At 44.5% G+C, this 15,149-nt stretch overlaps 1 long non-coding RNA gene across 1 annotated transcript; it reads right to left on the bottom strand.

Moving 5' to 3' along the window:
* Positions 1–2,379: 2,379 nt before the first annotated feature.
* Positions 2,380–10,615, bottom strand: LOC127600405 (uncharacterized). The gene is made up of 2 exons (XR_007962351.1): positions 8,548–10,615; positions 2,380–8,516 (listed from the first exon to the last, which is right to left on the bottom strand). It is a non-coding gene; the product is annotated as an uncharacterized LOC127600405 (long non-coding RNA).
* Between the last annotated feature and the right edge of the window lie 4,534 nt (positions 10,616–15,149).

Genomic DNA, 15,149 nt, shown 5'->3' with positions numbered 1-15,149 from the left:
TGACACTAAATTTGAATTTTTATTGCTTTAAATGCATTTTCAGGCCGAGCTGAGCACGTTATTTGACTTTGAATGTATTTTCATAGGAATGAGTTGTGTGATCAAATTAATGGTGATTTAGGCTTCAGGGGGTCATCCTGAATAAAATATAGGTTGAAGTGTGTGCATAAGTCCTTTGGTTTAGGCGTGACACTCAATTTGAGTTTTTATTGCTTTCAATGCATTTTCAGGCCGAGTTGAGCACGTTTCTGAGTTTGATTGTATCTTCATAGGAATGAGTTGTGTGATCAAATTAATGGTCATTTCGGCTTCAGGAGGTCAACCTGAACTAAATACATGTTGAAATTTTTGCATTAGTCTTTTTTTTAGGTATGACACTCAATTTTAATTTTTATATCTTGAAATGCATTTTCAGGCCGAACTGAGCACTTTTTCTCACTTTGAATGTATCTTCATAGGAATGAGTTGTGTGATCAAATTAATGTTGATTTAGGCGTCAGGAGGTAATCCTGAACAAAATACTTGTTGAAGTGTGTGCATAAGTCCTTTGGTATAGGCGTGACACTCAATTTGTGTTTTTATTGCTTTAAATGCATTTTCAGGCCGAGGTGAGCACGTTTTATCACTTTGAGTTTATCTCCATAGGAATGAGTTGTGTGGTGAAATTAATGCTCATTTAGGCTACAGGAGGTAATCCTGAACAAAATACTTGTTGAAGTGTGTGCATTAGTCCTTTGGTTTAGGCGTGACACTCAATTTGAGTTTTTATTGCTTTAAATGCATTTTCAGGCCGAGCTGAGCACGTTTTATTACTTTGAATGTATCTTTATAGGAATGCGTTGTGTGGTCAAATTAATGCTCATTTAGGCTTCAGGAGGTCATCCTGAACAAAATACTTGTTGAAGTGTGTGCATAAGTCCTTTGGTTTAGGTGTGACACTCAATTTCAGTTTTCATTGCTTTAAATGCATTTTCAGGCCAAGCTGAGCACGTTTTATGACTTTGAATGTTTTTTCATAGGAATGAGTTGTGTGATAAAATTAATGGTCATTTAGGCTTAAGGAGGTCATCCAGAACAAAATACATGTTGAAGTGTGTGCATTAGTCCTTTGGTTTAGGTCTGACATTCAATTTGAGTTTTTAAAGCTATAAATGCATTTTCAGGCCGAGCTGAGTAGGTTTTCAAAAGATATCTTGAATCATGTTATGGTCTGTGTCGCTCTCTACTGATCAAAGTCCGTTATTGTCTCCGAGGCCTGAAACCATTTTCATTTGTTACAGTAGTGTATAACTGTACTCTTCAGCCAATTATTCCATGAGTCTTTGTTCTTGAACTAATTATAACTCAACGCGGGTAACATGACTATATTCAATTTCAGTTTTTATTGCTTTAAATGCATTTTCAGGCCGAGCTCTTCACATTGTCTGACTTTGAATGTATCTTCATAGGAATGAGTTGTGTGATCAAATTAATGTTCATTTAGGCTATAGGAGGTCAACCTGAACTAAATACATGTTGAAGTGTGTGCCTTAGTCCTTTGGTTAAGCCGTGCCCCTTAATTTGAGTTTTTATATTTTAAATGCATTTTCAGGCCGAGTTGAGCACGTTTTCTTGGTTTAAATGAATCTTCATAGGAATGAGTTGTGTGATCAAATTAATGGTCATTTAGGCTTCAGGAGGTCATCCTGAACAAAATACATGTTGAAGTGTATCCATAAGTCTTTTGGTTTAGTCGTGACACTCAATTTGAGTTTTTATTGCTTTAAATGCATTTTCAGACCGTGCTGAGCACGTTTTCTGACTTTGAATGTATCTTCATAGGAATTAGTTGTGTGATCAAATTAATGGGCATTTAGGCTTCAAGAGGTCAACCTGAACTAAATACATGTTGAAATGTGTGCATAATTCCTTTCGTTTAGGCGTGACACTCAATTTGAATTTTTATTGCTTTCAAGGCATTTTCAGGCCGAGATGAGCACTTTTCTCACTTTGAACGTATCTTCATAGGAATGAGTTGTGTGGTCAAATTAATGCTCATTTAGGCTTCAGGAGGTCATCCTGAACGAAATACTTGTTGAAGTGTGTGCATAAGTCCTTTGGTTTAGGCGTGACACTCATTTTGAATTTTTATTGCTTTCAAGGCATTTTCAGGCCGAGATGAGCACTTTTTCTCACTTTGAACGTATCTTCATAGGAATGAGTTGTGTGGTCAAATTAATGCTCATTTTGGCTTCAGGAGGTCATCCCGATCAAAATAATTGTTGAGATGTGTGCATAAGTCCTTTGGTTTAGGCATGACACTCAATTGGAGTTTTTATTCGTCAGGTCGGTCCAAATTGACACTCAGGAATAACCAAAAGGAGGAGACAGGAGACTCGATTCTGGTACCAGGAGGGAACGAGGAGAAGCGTTCGGTTTCAGTTCTCCACACGTAACCCTAACGATCTCCCCCTTCACCTCCTCATTTATTGGGAAAGCTACTACATAGGTGTGTCCAACCTAAAGGGTGGGGGCTGTTGAACACACACTGAACTTGTTTGACTATGTGTGTGTACGTGAGTGCAATTTACGTACATGTGTGCAAATGTCACATAAACATTCCGTTGCAGCTGGTGTTGATGTCTCCATTCCCGGTTCAGCCTTGCTCGCTGTTTAGTCTTAACAGTTACCTCTTCCCAGCCATGTCCTCGGAAAGGTGGTTGCGACCCTAACCTCTCACACAGTACAGCAAGCAAAAGTGAGCACATAATGAAGAATATATAATGATTATAGATGTGAGTAAATAATAAAGGATATATCTTTATTGAAAGCATAAGCGTTCTTCATTGCAGGCAAAGCCAACTAATGATTGCAAGCATAAGCGTTCTTCTTTGCAAGCAAAATCAAACTATACTGACAGGTAGAAGCATTCTTCATTGCAAGCATAAATTGATGACACGAGAATCAACCGAATAATACGTGAATGTATGATTACTAAAAAATAATAAATCCAACATTCCCCCCTGTTCATCCTACATTTGCTCGTATCATCACACAGAACCTTCCCGACGGACTTTATTCAGTGGAGTCATGCCGCACAGGCAAACATAGTTACACCTAAGGAGGGAGCAAAACGACTAAAAACCATCTATAACCCCCTGATGCCAAAGCGAAATCACGTCATCATCCGAAGAGGCATAATCAACCTCAGAATCACTGCCATCAAACAACAACAGCGGATACATCTCATTCACTTTAGACGTCGTGGGCGCGACAGCCGTAGTAATAAGCCGGATAAGCAGCACTCTGATACAGGGAATGCAACAGCATCCACACAACGTCAAGACAGCTGCAAAAAGAGCAAAAGAGATTAGTACATAACACACCAAATCCTTGTACTCTCCGAAGGCTTTATGCCACCACCCCGCCCAGAAGGACGTATTCACGCCGGAATGGGCCCTTATTTGGTGATCCAGGGTGCGGAGGCCTTCAATGGCCTTGGTGAGGGCACCATCAGGCGCGGTGTTGTTAGGTATGAACGTACAACACTGGTCACCAAACATCGCACATACTCCATTGGTCTCTGCCAAGAGCATATCAACCGCGATGCGGTTCTGAAACGCCATCAGGGAGGTGGCTGCCAATTGCTCTTTTATAGCCAAAACGGCTTCCTCAGTAAAATTTCCGAGCTTCTGGACATTGTAGTGGAGGTAGTTGATCCTGTCAACATTCTTATTAGGGGTAACCCAAATGAAAATGGATTCCCAACCGGCAGCAATCTGGTTAACCAACTTATACTCATCTGGCACGCCACGAGGAACCCCAAATGCGTCTATATAGGTGGGATCGCCATCCCTCCAGGATGCGTCACGCCGGAACCGGAGAAGGCTATTCCCCGTCATCGACGATAACGCAGCCCCCTGTATATCCTCCGCTGTTGATGGAAACACAGTTACTGGCAAAAGCAGTGATACCAATGCGCAGACATCAGAAAATGAAAAACTCTCGTCCGCGATAACCATCATTTGCCTTCAAAATCAGTAGAAGTACACTACTGCATCACACTGTATCCGCAGTAACATAAAATAAAAATAAAATAACAAAAGAATGAAATGTAGCTCAACTTTCTGCAGAGAATAACTACATCACCGTGGGGTTGTTTTCCTTTTCCCTTTTACCACCAAAGAAAAGATCCTAAACGCATAAAATCACCTAAGAAATGTATTTAAAATCCATATCTGAACCATTACGGACCAAATTAATGCACCATTTGAACTAGAAATAAACCAATAAACGGCAATAAATTCAATTCCAGCCGAGCAACATCACCAGAGGAGCACAGTACACAAATCACTTCAACCTCCAAAACAAACCCAAATAAAACAAGTTCTGCTCTTTTCTACCACTCATGGTGGTAGAATAATACTGACTTCAGAATTGACAGAATTCATTCATATGTAGTTGTTAGTAAATAATTTCATCATTGTATTTCTGATATATCCACTCCATGTACATATCTTTGTATACAGAATTGGTTGATTCAAGTTACTCTATAAACACAGTTGAGTTGAGTTGTACAATTAATAAAATATAACCATTTAATCAAATTTCTCCGTCGTACCAGCCCATCGAAGGAAGGTGTAACCCCAAAGCGGCCCCAAAGATGAGTTTGACACCCCTGGTCTAGATCCATTCGCAAAATGTAGGTTATTATTTAAAAAATACATCCCCATTCACATGTGCTAAAGGAGAGCACAAAATTACCATATAAAAAAAGGAGAACAGTCGACCATGTGTTAGTGTGATCGTATAACAGGAAATGACATGCCACCACTGATATTCTAGCATGTCGACAGAAACACACCCTAAATGAGTGCAAAGGTGTCTCGAAACTTCTTCCGCCGGTCGTTTGATGTTCCCAGTAACTAAAATACTGTGCCCATCGCGTCACCGGACTTCGCTCACTTTCCTCAGTGGATGTTTCTGTCGAGATGACCTTTTTACAATGTCCATCAAACGGTGTGGTCATCAACACTTCAAGGAAACACAATGTTTTTTCATGTTTCGAATCAGAGCCATGTCTGCTGGAACCGGCTGTGAAAAAGCACAATCGTCCTACGGCAATCTCAGTTCATTTTTTTTTTTCTAAACGTTCTCACATATTGTCAACCGAATCAGCTTCATTTCCTAGTTCACAATTTTGTAGAAATTATCAGTAAGTTATATGGTCTCCCAAACAATATTTCAAACAAAGAAGAAAACATCATTCTCGTAATATTAACATATAAGTCAATTCAATTTCAATTCAATTTCTTTAATTGAGTTTTAACCATATACTTTCAGACTTGCTACCAATCCTGCAGATTGTGGATGGCAGGAGCAATAGTGTCTCAAATAAAATGTGAAACATGCATTCCATTTGATCAATTTTCGACCCATTTTGGAAAAGCCTCAACCAAACCCCGGCAATATGGCATCCCCTCATTAATTCAACGAAAACCATCTACATTATCTGAAATGGAGATGTAGTTCAAAATGTACCGTATTCCAACATTGGTTAAAACCATAGGTTGTATCATGTTTCAGAACCAGAGACACCATTCCGCCTGCCAATGCGTGAGATAATCCATGACACAAAAAAGAAGTTAGGGTTCACTGCCCAATTTGTTGCCGCATATAAAACAGAAGTGAACTGAACCCAAAACGTTATCATGTTGCTGTTAGTCAGTCAAAATAAATCACTGCCGTGTGAGCCGCGTAAATATCACAACTTGATACAAAAACGACCAACATTCGTCACACTGAATCAACAATACTTCACGTGTTATACAACATACTCCACTTCACAAGGCACATTCACAACAACCGCGACCTTAACAAAGAAAGTAAAAAGAAATTTTCCATGTCCTTGTCAAAAAGACCTTCAAGCATTAGAAAGAAAAGCCAAATGAGCTCCTGCTGCAGGCATCGCACGTCAAATCTCGAGTCGCTCGACAGTACGGACCCTGACGACTTGGACATCAAGATCGCCGTTGGCCACCATGCTGACCAGAAAATGTGCGACCCACCCGCTGTTTCCAAAAAGAGGTTCAAAAGCAAACCGCAAAATAACTATACAAATCAGTTTTAAGCCAATAAACTGATGAGATGCCGTAATGTAACGGGGCACCAATTTTGAAAAGCGACGCATAAATATGCTCCAGTTTATGCTCAAACAGTTCGTGCACAAACCGAAAGTCGCACAAGCCTACCTAAATATAGCCAGCAAAACGCGCTTGTTTATATCTAGATTCCTCCCTTCGCCCGTTAAACCGAGATGTACCCAAAAAAACGACCCATCACTATATGAAGCAATACATTCAGTCATTCAATGTCCGATCCGCTTTCATCCTCACGAGGTTCGCGGGGGTGCGAGGAGCTTATTCCAGCCATCTCCGGGCAGTAGGAGGGGGACAACCCGAACCGGTCGCCAACCAATTACAGGGCACACAGACACAAGCACAACCACCCAAGCCCATGCCCAAACCTAGGGACAATATAGAGTTTCCAATCAGCCCGTCATGCATGTTATTGCAATATTAATATGAAACAAATCAACACACACACAAAACGGGAGATAAGATGAGATTAGTTAGTTGTACTTCCCCCTACAACCTCTCAAATCACTATTACCTGTTTACATTCCAACAAACAAACAAACAAACAAACACCCATCAGGAAGCAATAACAAAGTAGCACGGTTAAGCAGTGTGCATTTTTCCAGCGGTAAAGGGGATCGACATAACAACATAGACACACAAAATAAATTCCAACCAGGCGACAAAAAAAATGTCATGCTAGTGTGCAACAGCTCATCCCTTTTTCTTTTTTTTTTTTTTTCCCTAGCACTCTTCCAGCATGCAGAGTTCACACCAAACACTGCTCAAGGCTGCCAAAAGGCTCATCTATGCCACAACTGTCTTTGGTAAACACCACCAAGGGTGCGTGATTCTCAAAAATGCCACAGTTGACCTTAAAACGTGCAGTCATACTAAGTTAACGAAGCCAATTGTAAATTATTCACACGTGACCCTGAAACATGCTGATTAAAGCTGGAAGATTTTGCTCTTGTGACGAACGAAATTAGAACTCCAGCCAGTGTATGCACAAATGAGACATGTCTTAAAATCTGACGGGTTTTTTTAATGACTCAAACCAACAAGAATTTGTATGTTCGACGATAGCTTCAACTCTAGTCATTAAATTTCATAATGACGGAAGGCACAACACAATACGGATAGTAAAGTTGTAACTGAATTTACAAAATTTCATGAGACAAGACCATAATTTCTCCCACATCAGGAGCCGTGATGGCTCTTCTCATGTTTCAAGAGAAATGTGCATCTTATGAACGTAATCTAAAAAAACATTGGAACATAATCGGAACATTCTGGCAATTAGCAGCATAACAGAAGCATTTAGAAAACAAATAAGATAATTGAAACCCACAGACATTAACATTCACAAATCATCCAGATCAAGGCCTTCACTGTATACTTACACATTCTAACTCCTCCCAGAAAGTTAACAACGTCCCACACATGTCCACTGACGACCACTCAACACAACCAAAAACTGTGTTTACGACTTACAAACAACCATCTAAGCATCTCGTGACCTTCCGGCCCTTTTCAACCTAAACACACGGTGACCTCCTCATTCGTAGCATCACTGTGTCAAACCCCACCTGCCTGTGCCTTCCTTTATTCTCAACATACTCAACTTCCATCATCACCTTACGCCCCACCATCAATATTTTCACTTGCCTTTCACCACTATAAGTATCCAAAACTCTGTGTCACCACACCCATACTCAACCATTTTATTTCTTTACCTGATTTACACATACTTCATGTAGCGCCGGTTGAAATAATGAAGCTGAAGTGGCATTAGGAATTATAATAAAAACAGTTACAATTACAAGTACCGGTAATTATAATAGATGCCATACAAACCTTCTACACTGCAAAAGCCAGAAAACAAAACAAACAAGACTCCATGAGTCGCGCCAAGAGTCACGCTTATCTACACACCCACACGCAAAGACTAATCCAACACATATTCGCAGACACAAACCTACAGACAAACCAAAATATTCACCTTGCTACCGCTCACAACCAAGTTAAGCACATCCAAACTTTTAATTTTGTCATCCGTGAGAAAACGTCACCCCATCCAAATATCGCTACAGTATACACCATCAATTTACTGTCAAACAAGCCGCTATCACTTTCCGTGTTCCTTCAAAAGGAAACTTCCTTCCATCACGAAGTCAACAAGGAAAGTTGCTATCTTTTGCTGAGAAGCAGTAATGTCTTGTCGTGCACTTACAAATTTACTCTTGGGACAGTCACGGGAAATGCGGCCTTCTGCCCCATGACACCAACAAATAAGAATTATTACTTATTAAAAAATAATGGTGGAAAAGGAGATGTCGGAAGATGATGGTGTAACAACAGTATTTGTGGATGCCATCTCCAACGCATTTTCTCTTTCTTCTTTCTGCTCCAATGCATTCTCTCTTTCTACTTTCTGTTTTTCCCCCTGTCAGTATACCTACCGGACCCGATTCATCATCTTCTTTCCTGTGAAACATAACGTCTCCCTCATTCTTTTCACTTACACAATCCCCTCTTTCCACTTTCTCTAAACCCCTCTTTACTTTCACTTTCCGCCTCTTTTCAGCCAAGGACACCCAGAAATCAATGTCTCCAAACCCATCCTTATCCATTTTCGTTTTGTCATTCTTGCACATTGATCTAATATCATCCTGCAGGCGCATCAACGTTTGTATATTCAGCTGTCCAGCGAATTTGTATTTTTCTATCCACGTATCTAAATGTTTTATCTTCGAAGGACATTGGCTCTCTACGAATCTCCAGTCCTTACATGTTAACTTCTTTTTGGGATCACCTCTCTCCACGGTCTTACTATTATGAACCCCCATTGCGAATTTGAGGGTGGAACTTTGAGAATTTGAGAATTTTTGTTTAGAGTCAGCGATTTACCTAGGGTAACTAGGCTGACTATTCCCTTGAAAAGGGTGGCAATTTCTCCGACTGAGGTAATTTCCAACCTTCTACCACCAAGGTGGCGGGAAATTCTTGCATCTGCTTCCTCAGACAGTTGCCACAACAAATGTCCTGTTCAGATGAGGTAGCGAACCTCCACTCACACAGTTACACAGTCATTCATTTATGCGCATTTAATTTGGTTTCATCCTATTACCTTGACCAGAGGTAACGCACTATATACACATTATTTATACCCGGGGTTTAATACACATTATTTACACACAGAGTTTAAGCACGTGCAGGACACCGTCGCCCTCACCAGTTTATGAGACTTGCCGGTCTGTATCTGATAGGGACTAGTATGCCTCAGGGCTTTGCGGCTTAAAAAGACCACGTCTTTTTGCCGGCGCGCAAACACTCAATCACCGTTGAAAGAGTTCCTTCTCAACAAACCCCTCTCAGGCTCACATAGGGTCTCGAACCAGGCGTTCGAACCAAACTACAACACCTGTCCTGAGAGGGTTTCAATTAAAAACAGGTTTAAAGACCACCCCGAACTCCGTCTTTACAAACCCGGCGCGCAAACACTCACCTAGAGTGTCGATGCGGAGTTTAAGTACGTACAGGACACCGCCGCCCTACTTACCACCAAGAGTAGTCCTCTCTCCTCTGGGATTCGCTTCAACCCTCATCCCCCAGACGAGGAGCCGAAACCCAGTCCCAGAAAGGATGTCTTTGCCGTGGCAGCTCTGGCCGGGCCAAGCAACAGCATCGGTTAGGTCCCGGGCGCAAAATCAAAAGGGAGGGTCGACACTGTGGACAAACAATGGACCCTGTAACACAAAGGGCAGAAAACTTCGACGCACAACCGAGCTACATTCTGTGAACGAAAATATGCCCCCCGCCTGACCTCGCCGGAGTTTCAGCGCGCCCGTCGGTCGAGCGTGGCCCGTGTTGCAAGCGAAGTGGGTGAAAAGCTCACGCCCATCCTCGCGAAATGTCGTACAATACTGCTGCAAAACACGGCCCGGGCACGGCTGCTCCGCGCAGAGCACAATGCAGCTCTGATCAGGGGGATCTTGCGGGAAGTTGGGAGGGGCGCGGGTGTCAAGCAACGGGCTAATAAACCTGGTCGAATGCGCTCGCGACGGGCCGGAATAGAAGTGATGCTGCCAGTTTGTCCCCGCCGTAGCTCCTTCAAGCCAGGCAGGCCGAAAGTGGCGCGGTTGAAAACAAAGGGTCCAAAACTTCAACGCACAACCAAGCGATCGTCCGGCTTTACGCAGCCTTGTACAAATTGTGTTTTCAAATTGTTCGCCCGAAACAGTTTGTCACTCAAGACAAGACAAACAAGCTATTTTTTTCAGATGGAAGTGGAACTGATGTAGGCCTTCCCCAGAAATTACGTGCATCAATTTTAGAACATTATGTGGTGATGGAAAATAAGAGAACAAGACAATCTTCAGAAATACTGACCACAGCAGGTTTATTGGATGATAATCACCCATGCAAAAAATGTTTAATTGTGGCGTCCAGAAATTATTATAAAGAAATATTTTGTTTCAAACTACTTGATGAAAATGAAGTGTTGATACCAGGGATGAATTCTGAAAGCTTTTAGAAATTCATTTTTTATGATTTGTACCACAACGAAAAATCTTTTGTTCCTATGACCCTCTAAAAATAATAAGATAAAATGTGCATTGTGTGAAATGAGCTCGACCGGGAAATAGAGAGCTTCGCCCTTTCGCTCAGCTCCTTTTTTACCACGACAGACCGATATAACGTCCGCATCACAGCAGATGCTGCACCGATCCACCTGTCGATCCCTCGCTCCCTCCTGCCTTCACTCGTGAATAAGACCCCAAGATACTTAAACTCCTCCACTTGGGGCAAGATCTCCTCTCCGACCCGGCGACGGCACTCCACCCTTTTCCGACTGAGGACCATGGTTTCAGATTTGGAGGTGCTGATCCTCATCCCAACCGCTTCACACTCAGCTGCGAAACGCTCCAGTGAGAGTTGGAGAGCCCTGCTTGAAGGAGCCAACAGTACCACATCATCTGCAAAAAGCAGAGATGCAATACTGAGGCCCCCAAAACGGACCCCCTCAATGCTTCGGCTGCGCCTAGAAATTCTGTCCATAAAGGTGATGAACAGAATCGGCGACCAAGGGCAGCCTTGGCGGAGTCCAACCCTTACTGAAAACGATTCTGACTTATTGCTGGCAATGCGAACCAAACTCTGACATCAGCAGTATAGGGACCGAACAGCCCGTATCAGGGGGCTCGGTACTCCATACTCCCGAAGCACCCCCCTCACAGAACCCCCCCAAGAGAAAAGGTCAAATGCCTTCTCCAAGTCCACAAAACACATTAGACTGGTTGGACAAGTTCCCACGTACCCTCGAGGACCCTGCTAAGCTGGTCCACAGTTCCACGGCCAGGACGAAAACTACACTGCTCCTCCTCAATCTGAGGCTTGACTTCCCGACGGACACTCCTCTCCACCACCCCAGATCTCCCTCTGTAGTTGGAACAAACCCTCCGGTCCCCCTTTTTAAAAAGAGGGACCACCACCCCGGTCTACCAGTCCAGAGGCACTCTGCCCGATGACCATGCGATGCTGCAGAGCCGTGTCAACCAGGACAGCCCCACAGCATCCAGAGCCTTGAGGAACTCCGGGCGGAACTCACCCACCCCTGGGGCCTTGCCACCAAGGAGCTTTTTAACCACATCGGTGACTTCAACCACAGAGACAGGAGAGCCCACCTCAGGATCCTCAGACTCTGCTTCCTCCAAGGAAGGCGTGTTGGTGGAGTTGAGGAGGTCTTCGAAGTACTCTGTGCACCGGTTCACAAAGTCCCGGGGCGTAGTCTGCAGCGCCCCACCCCCACTGTACACAGTGTTAGTGGTGCACTGCTTCTCCCTCCAGAAACGTCAGATGATGGACCAGAATTTCCCCTGAGCCGTCCGGAAGTCGGCTGCCATGGCCTCACCGAATTCTTCACACGCCCAAGTTTTTGCCTCGGCGACCACCGAAGCTGCGTTCTGCTTAGACAGTCATTACCCGTCAGCTGCCTCTGGGGTCTCACAGGCCATAAAGGCCCGATAGGACTCCTTCTTACGCTTGACGGCATCCCTGACTGCTGGTGTCCACCAGCGAGTACGGGGGTTGCTGCCACGACAGGCAGCAACCACCTTACGGCCACAACTCAGATTGGCCGCCTCAACAACAGAGGCACGGAACATGGTCCATTCGGACTCGATGTCTCCCGCCTCCCCCGGGACATGGGAAAAGCTCTGCCGGAGGTGGGAGTTGAAACTCTTTCTGACAGGGGTCAGGTGCAATGTGAGCTGGGCAGCAGCCAAAGGCGGGGACCCTGGCGGTCTGATTCTCGGCTGCGTAAGCTAGCTCTTGGGGCGTGGAATGTCACCTCTCTGGCAGGGAAGGAGCACGAGCTGGTGTGCGAGGTAGAGAAGTTCCGACTGGATATAGTCGGACTTGCCCCTTGGTTCACCCCTCATCTACGTTCCTTGAAATCCCAAAGCCGGCAGCTTGAGAGACTTTATAGGAAAACCGGCCTCACTGCTCACAAGGACATCTATGCATCTCAACTATCCCTCTACAATGATTCCATCTCTCAAGCAAAATCACATTACGACTCCGGACTCATCTGCTCCAATGCTGGAAATACTAAGACTCTCTTTTCCCTTTGGAACAGAATCACTCAACCTCCTGACTCCCGACCACCTCACTTTTACTCTCGTGACACCTGCAACGCACTTCTCCTCTTTTTCAACGAAAAAAATCAACAGAATCCACTAGCATCTGGGCTCCTCTGTACCTTTCCCCTCCTCTGACCTTCTCACCCCTTGCAAACTGTTCTCTTCTTTTGAACTCCCCCATCTCTCATTAATTTCAGACCTTATCATTAAATCCAAGACTTCCTCCTGTCAGCTCGATCCTCTCCCTGAAATCCTGAAAAAACCTGGTTCAGATCCCAATGACTTCAATAACCTACGCCCCATTTCCCATCTTCCCTTCATCTCGAAAATTCTGGAGAAAACTGTTGCCTCTCAGCTCCCACCTCACCGACAATAGTCTTTATGAACAATTGCAGTCCAGCTTCCGTCCCCGTCACAGTACTGAAACAGCCCTCATAAAAATCACAAACGATCTTCTCATGGCAGCAGACTCTGGCCTTATCTCCATCCTCATCCTCCTTGACCTGAGTGCAGCATTCGACACAATCTCTCACCCCATCCTCCTCAATAGACTCTCTACCATTGGCATCACCAACACCCCTCTATGTTGGTTCCACTCATATCTCACTGGCCGCTCTCAGTTCATTCAAATTGATTCTTTTACTTCACAATCCCTCGACGTTTCTTCTGGTGTTCCCCAGGGTTCTGTCCTCGGTCCGCTCCTCTTCATTGCCTACCTCCTTCCGCTCGGAAACATTTTCCGCAAATTTGGCTTACACTTTCACTGCTTTGCGGATGACACCCAGCTCTATCTCTCCAGCAAACCCGACGCTTCTCTCCCACCCTCATCCCTCTCTCCCTGTCTCTCAGAAATCAAATCTTGGTTCACCCACAATTTCCTCAAGTTTAACAGCAATAAAACTGAACTCCTACTCGTCGGTACCAAATCCACTCTAAACAAAGCCGACAGTTTCTCCCTCACAATTGATAATGCCACTATATCTCCTTCCCCCCAGGTGAAGAGTCTGGGTGTCATCCTTGACAGTTCACTATCCTTTCACTCCCACATCAATAACATTACCCGGTCCGCTCATTTCCACCTTCGCATTATAAACCGCCTCCGTCCCTCACTCACTCCGCACACCACCGCTATCCTTGTTCACAGTCTCGTCACTTCCCGTATTGACTACTGCAACTCACTCCACTTCGGTGTCCATCAAAAATTCCTCCATAAACTTCAACTTGTTCAGAATTCAGCAGCCCGGATCATCACGAGAACCCCCTCCTTCCAGCATATCACCCCCATCCTCCGACAGCTCCACTGGCTTCCTGTCAAACTTAGAATCAACTTCAAATTACTTCTCTATACATCCATAACAGCCATATATCCATAATAGCCATCCATAACCTTGCATCCCCCTATCTGTCAGATCTTCTTCAAATCTCCATTCCCTCTTGCTCACTCAGGTCTTCATCCTCCCTCCACCTTTTTCTACCCTCTGCCCGTCTCAGTACAATGGGGTGCAGAGCCTTCAGTCGCTCTGCCCCCAAACTCTGGAACTCACTTCCTCCCAACATTCGTAATATTGACCATCTTGCAGTTGCAAGTTCTTGACCATCTTGCAGAGACGCTCCAAAACCGCAACAGTTTGTGGTTGAGCACAGTCTGAGTCTGAGTGTTGGATATCCGCACTATGCCATCCTTAGACCGGCAGCCTCTTCACTTCCAATAGAGCCGCTCCCGTCGGTTGAATTTTGCGATAGATCAGGAAACTGCTAACACCAAACAGCGGCATCCCTGTTATCGGAAGACCGAAAATGTAGATGTAATCCACATCCTCAACGGACAGTGTAGACAGGCACACCATTCTCCGCTTCTTCCAAGGATCTAGGGTGTACCCAGCAGGAAAAGGCCCCGAGGGGCAAGTAGGCTCCCCACTGCCTGCTCTTCTCGTTGAGAAAATTTTGTCGATGGCATCGAGAGACCAGCCAACCAATTCCATGTTTGTTTTTAGGATGAAAATACGACAGGAGGCTTGGAAAAGTCAGACAAAGACAGAACATGGACTGAGTGGCGAGCAGGGAAGGGTGGGGGTGGGGGACAAGAGCAGAAAGCAAAAGCATCCGCCTTCGTCGAGAGCCAAGCAATAAGAGTCATGTGGGCCACCAGGGGGGGAATGGGGGACGAGGGACCACCACCGCATGTCCATCTTGTTGATGATGATGGGGAGATGCCAGCTGAGCCAAGGCCAAGTCAGCCCTTCGTGAAGCAGCTTGAGAGCGTTGAAGATTGACATCAGATATTTCTCCCACTTCCCGTCGGTGTTCCAGTCTGGTCACCGCGTGAAGGTCCTGATCTCTGGGATTCCTGTCCACCACTCCTGCTATCTTGGAAAACCCTTCAGGTCTG

This window comes from Hippocampus zosterae, chromosome 5 (genome assembly GCF_025434085.1).
Source record: "Hippocampus zosterae strain Florida chromosome 5, ASM2543408v3, whole genome shotgun sequence".
In the NCBI taxonomy this organism is placed as follows: Eukaryota; Metazoa; Chordata; class Actinopteri; order Syngnathiformes; family Syngnathidae; genus Hippocampus; species Hippocampus zosterae.
This window is presented reverse-complemented; position numbering and strand designations above follow the sequence as displayed.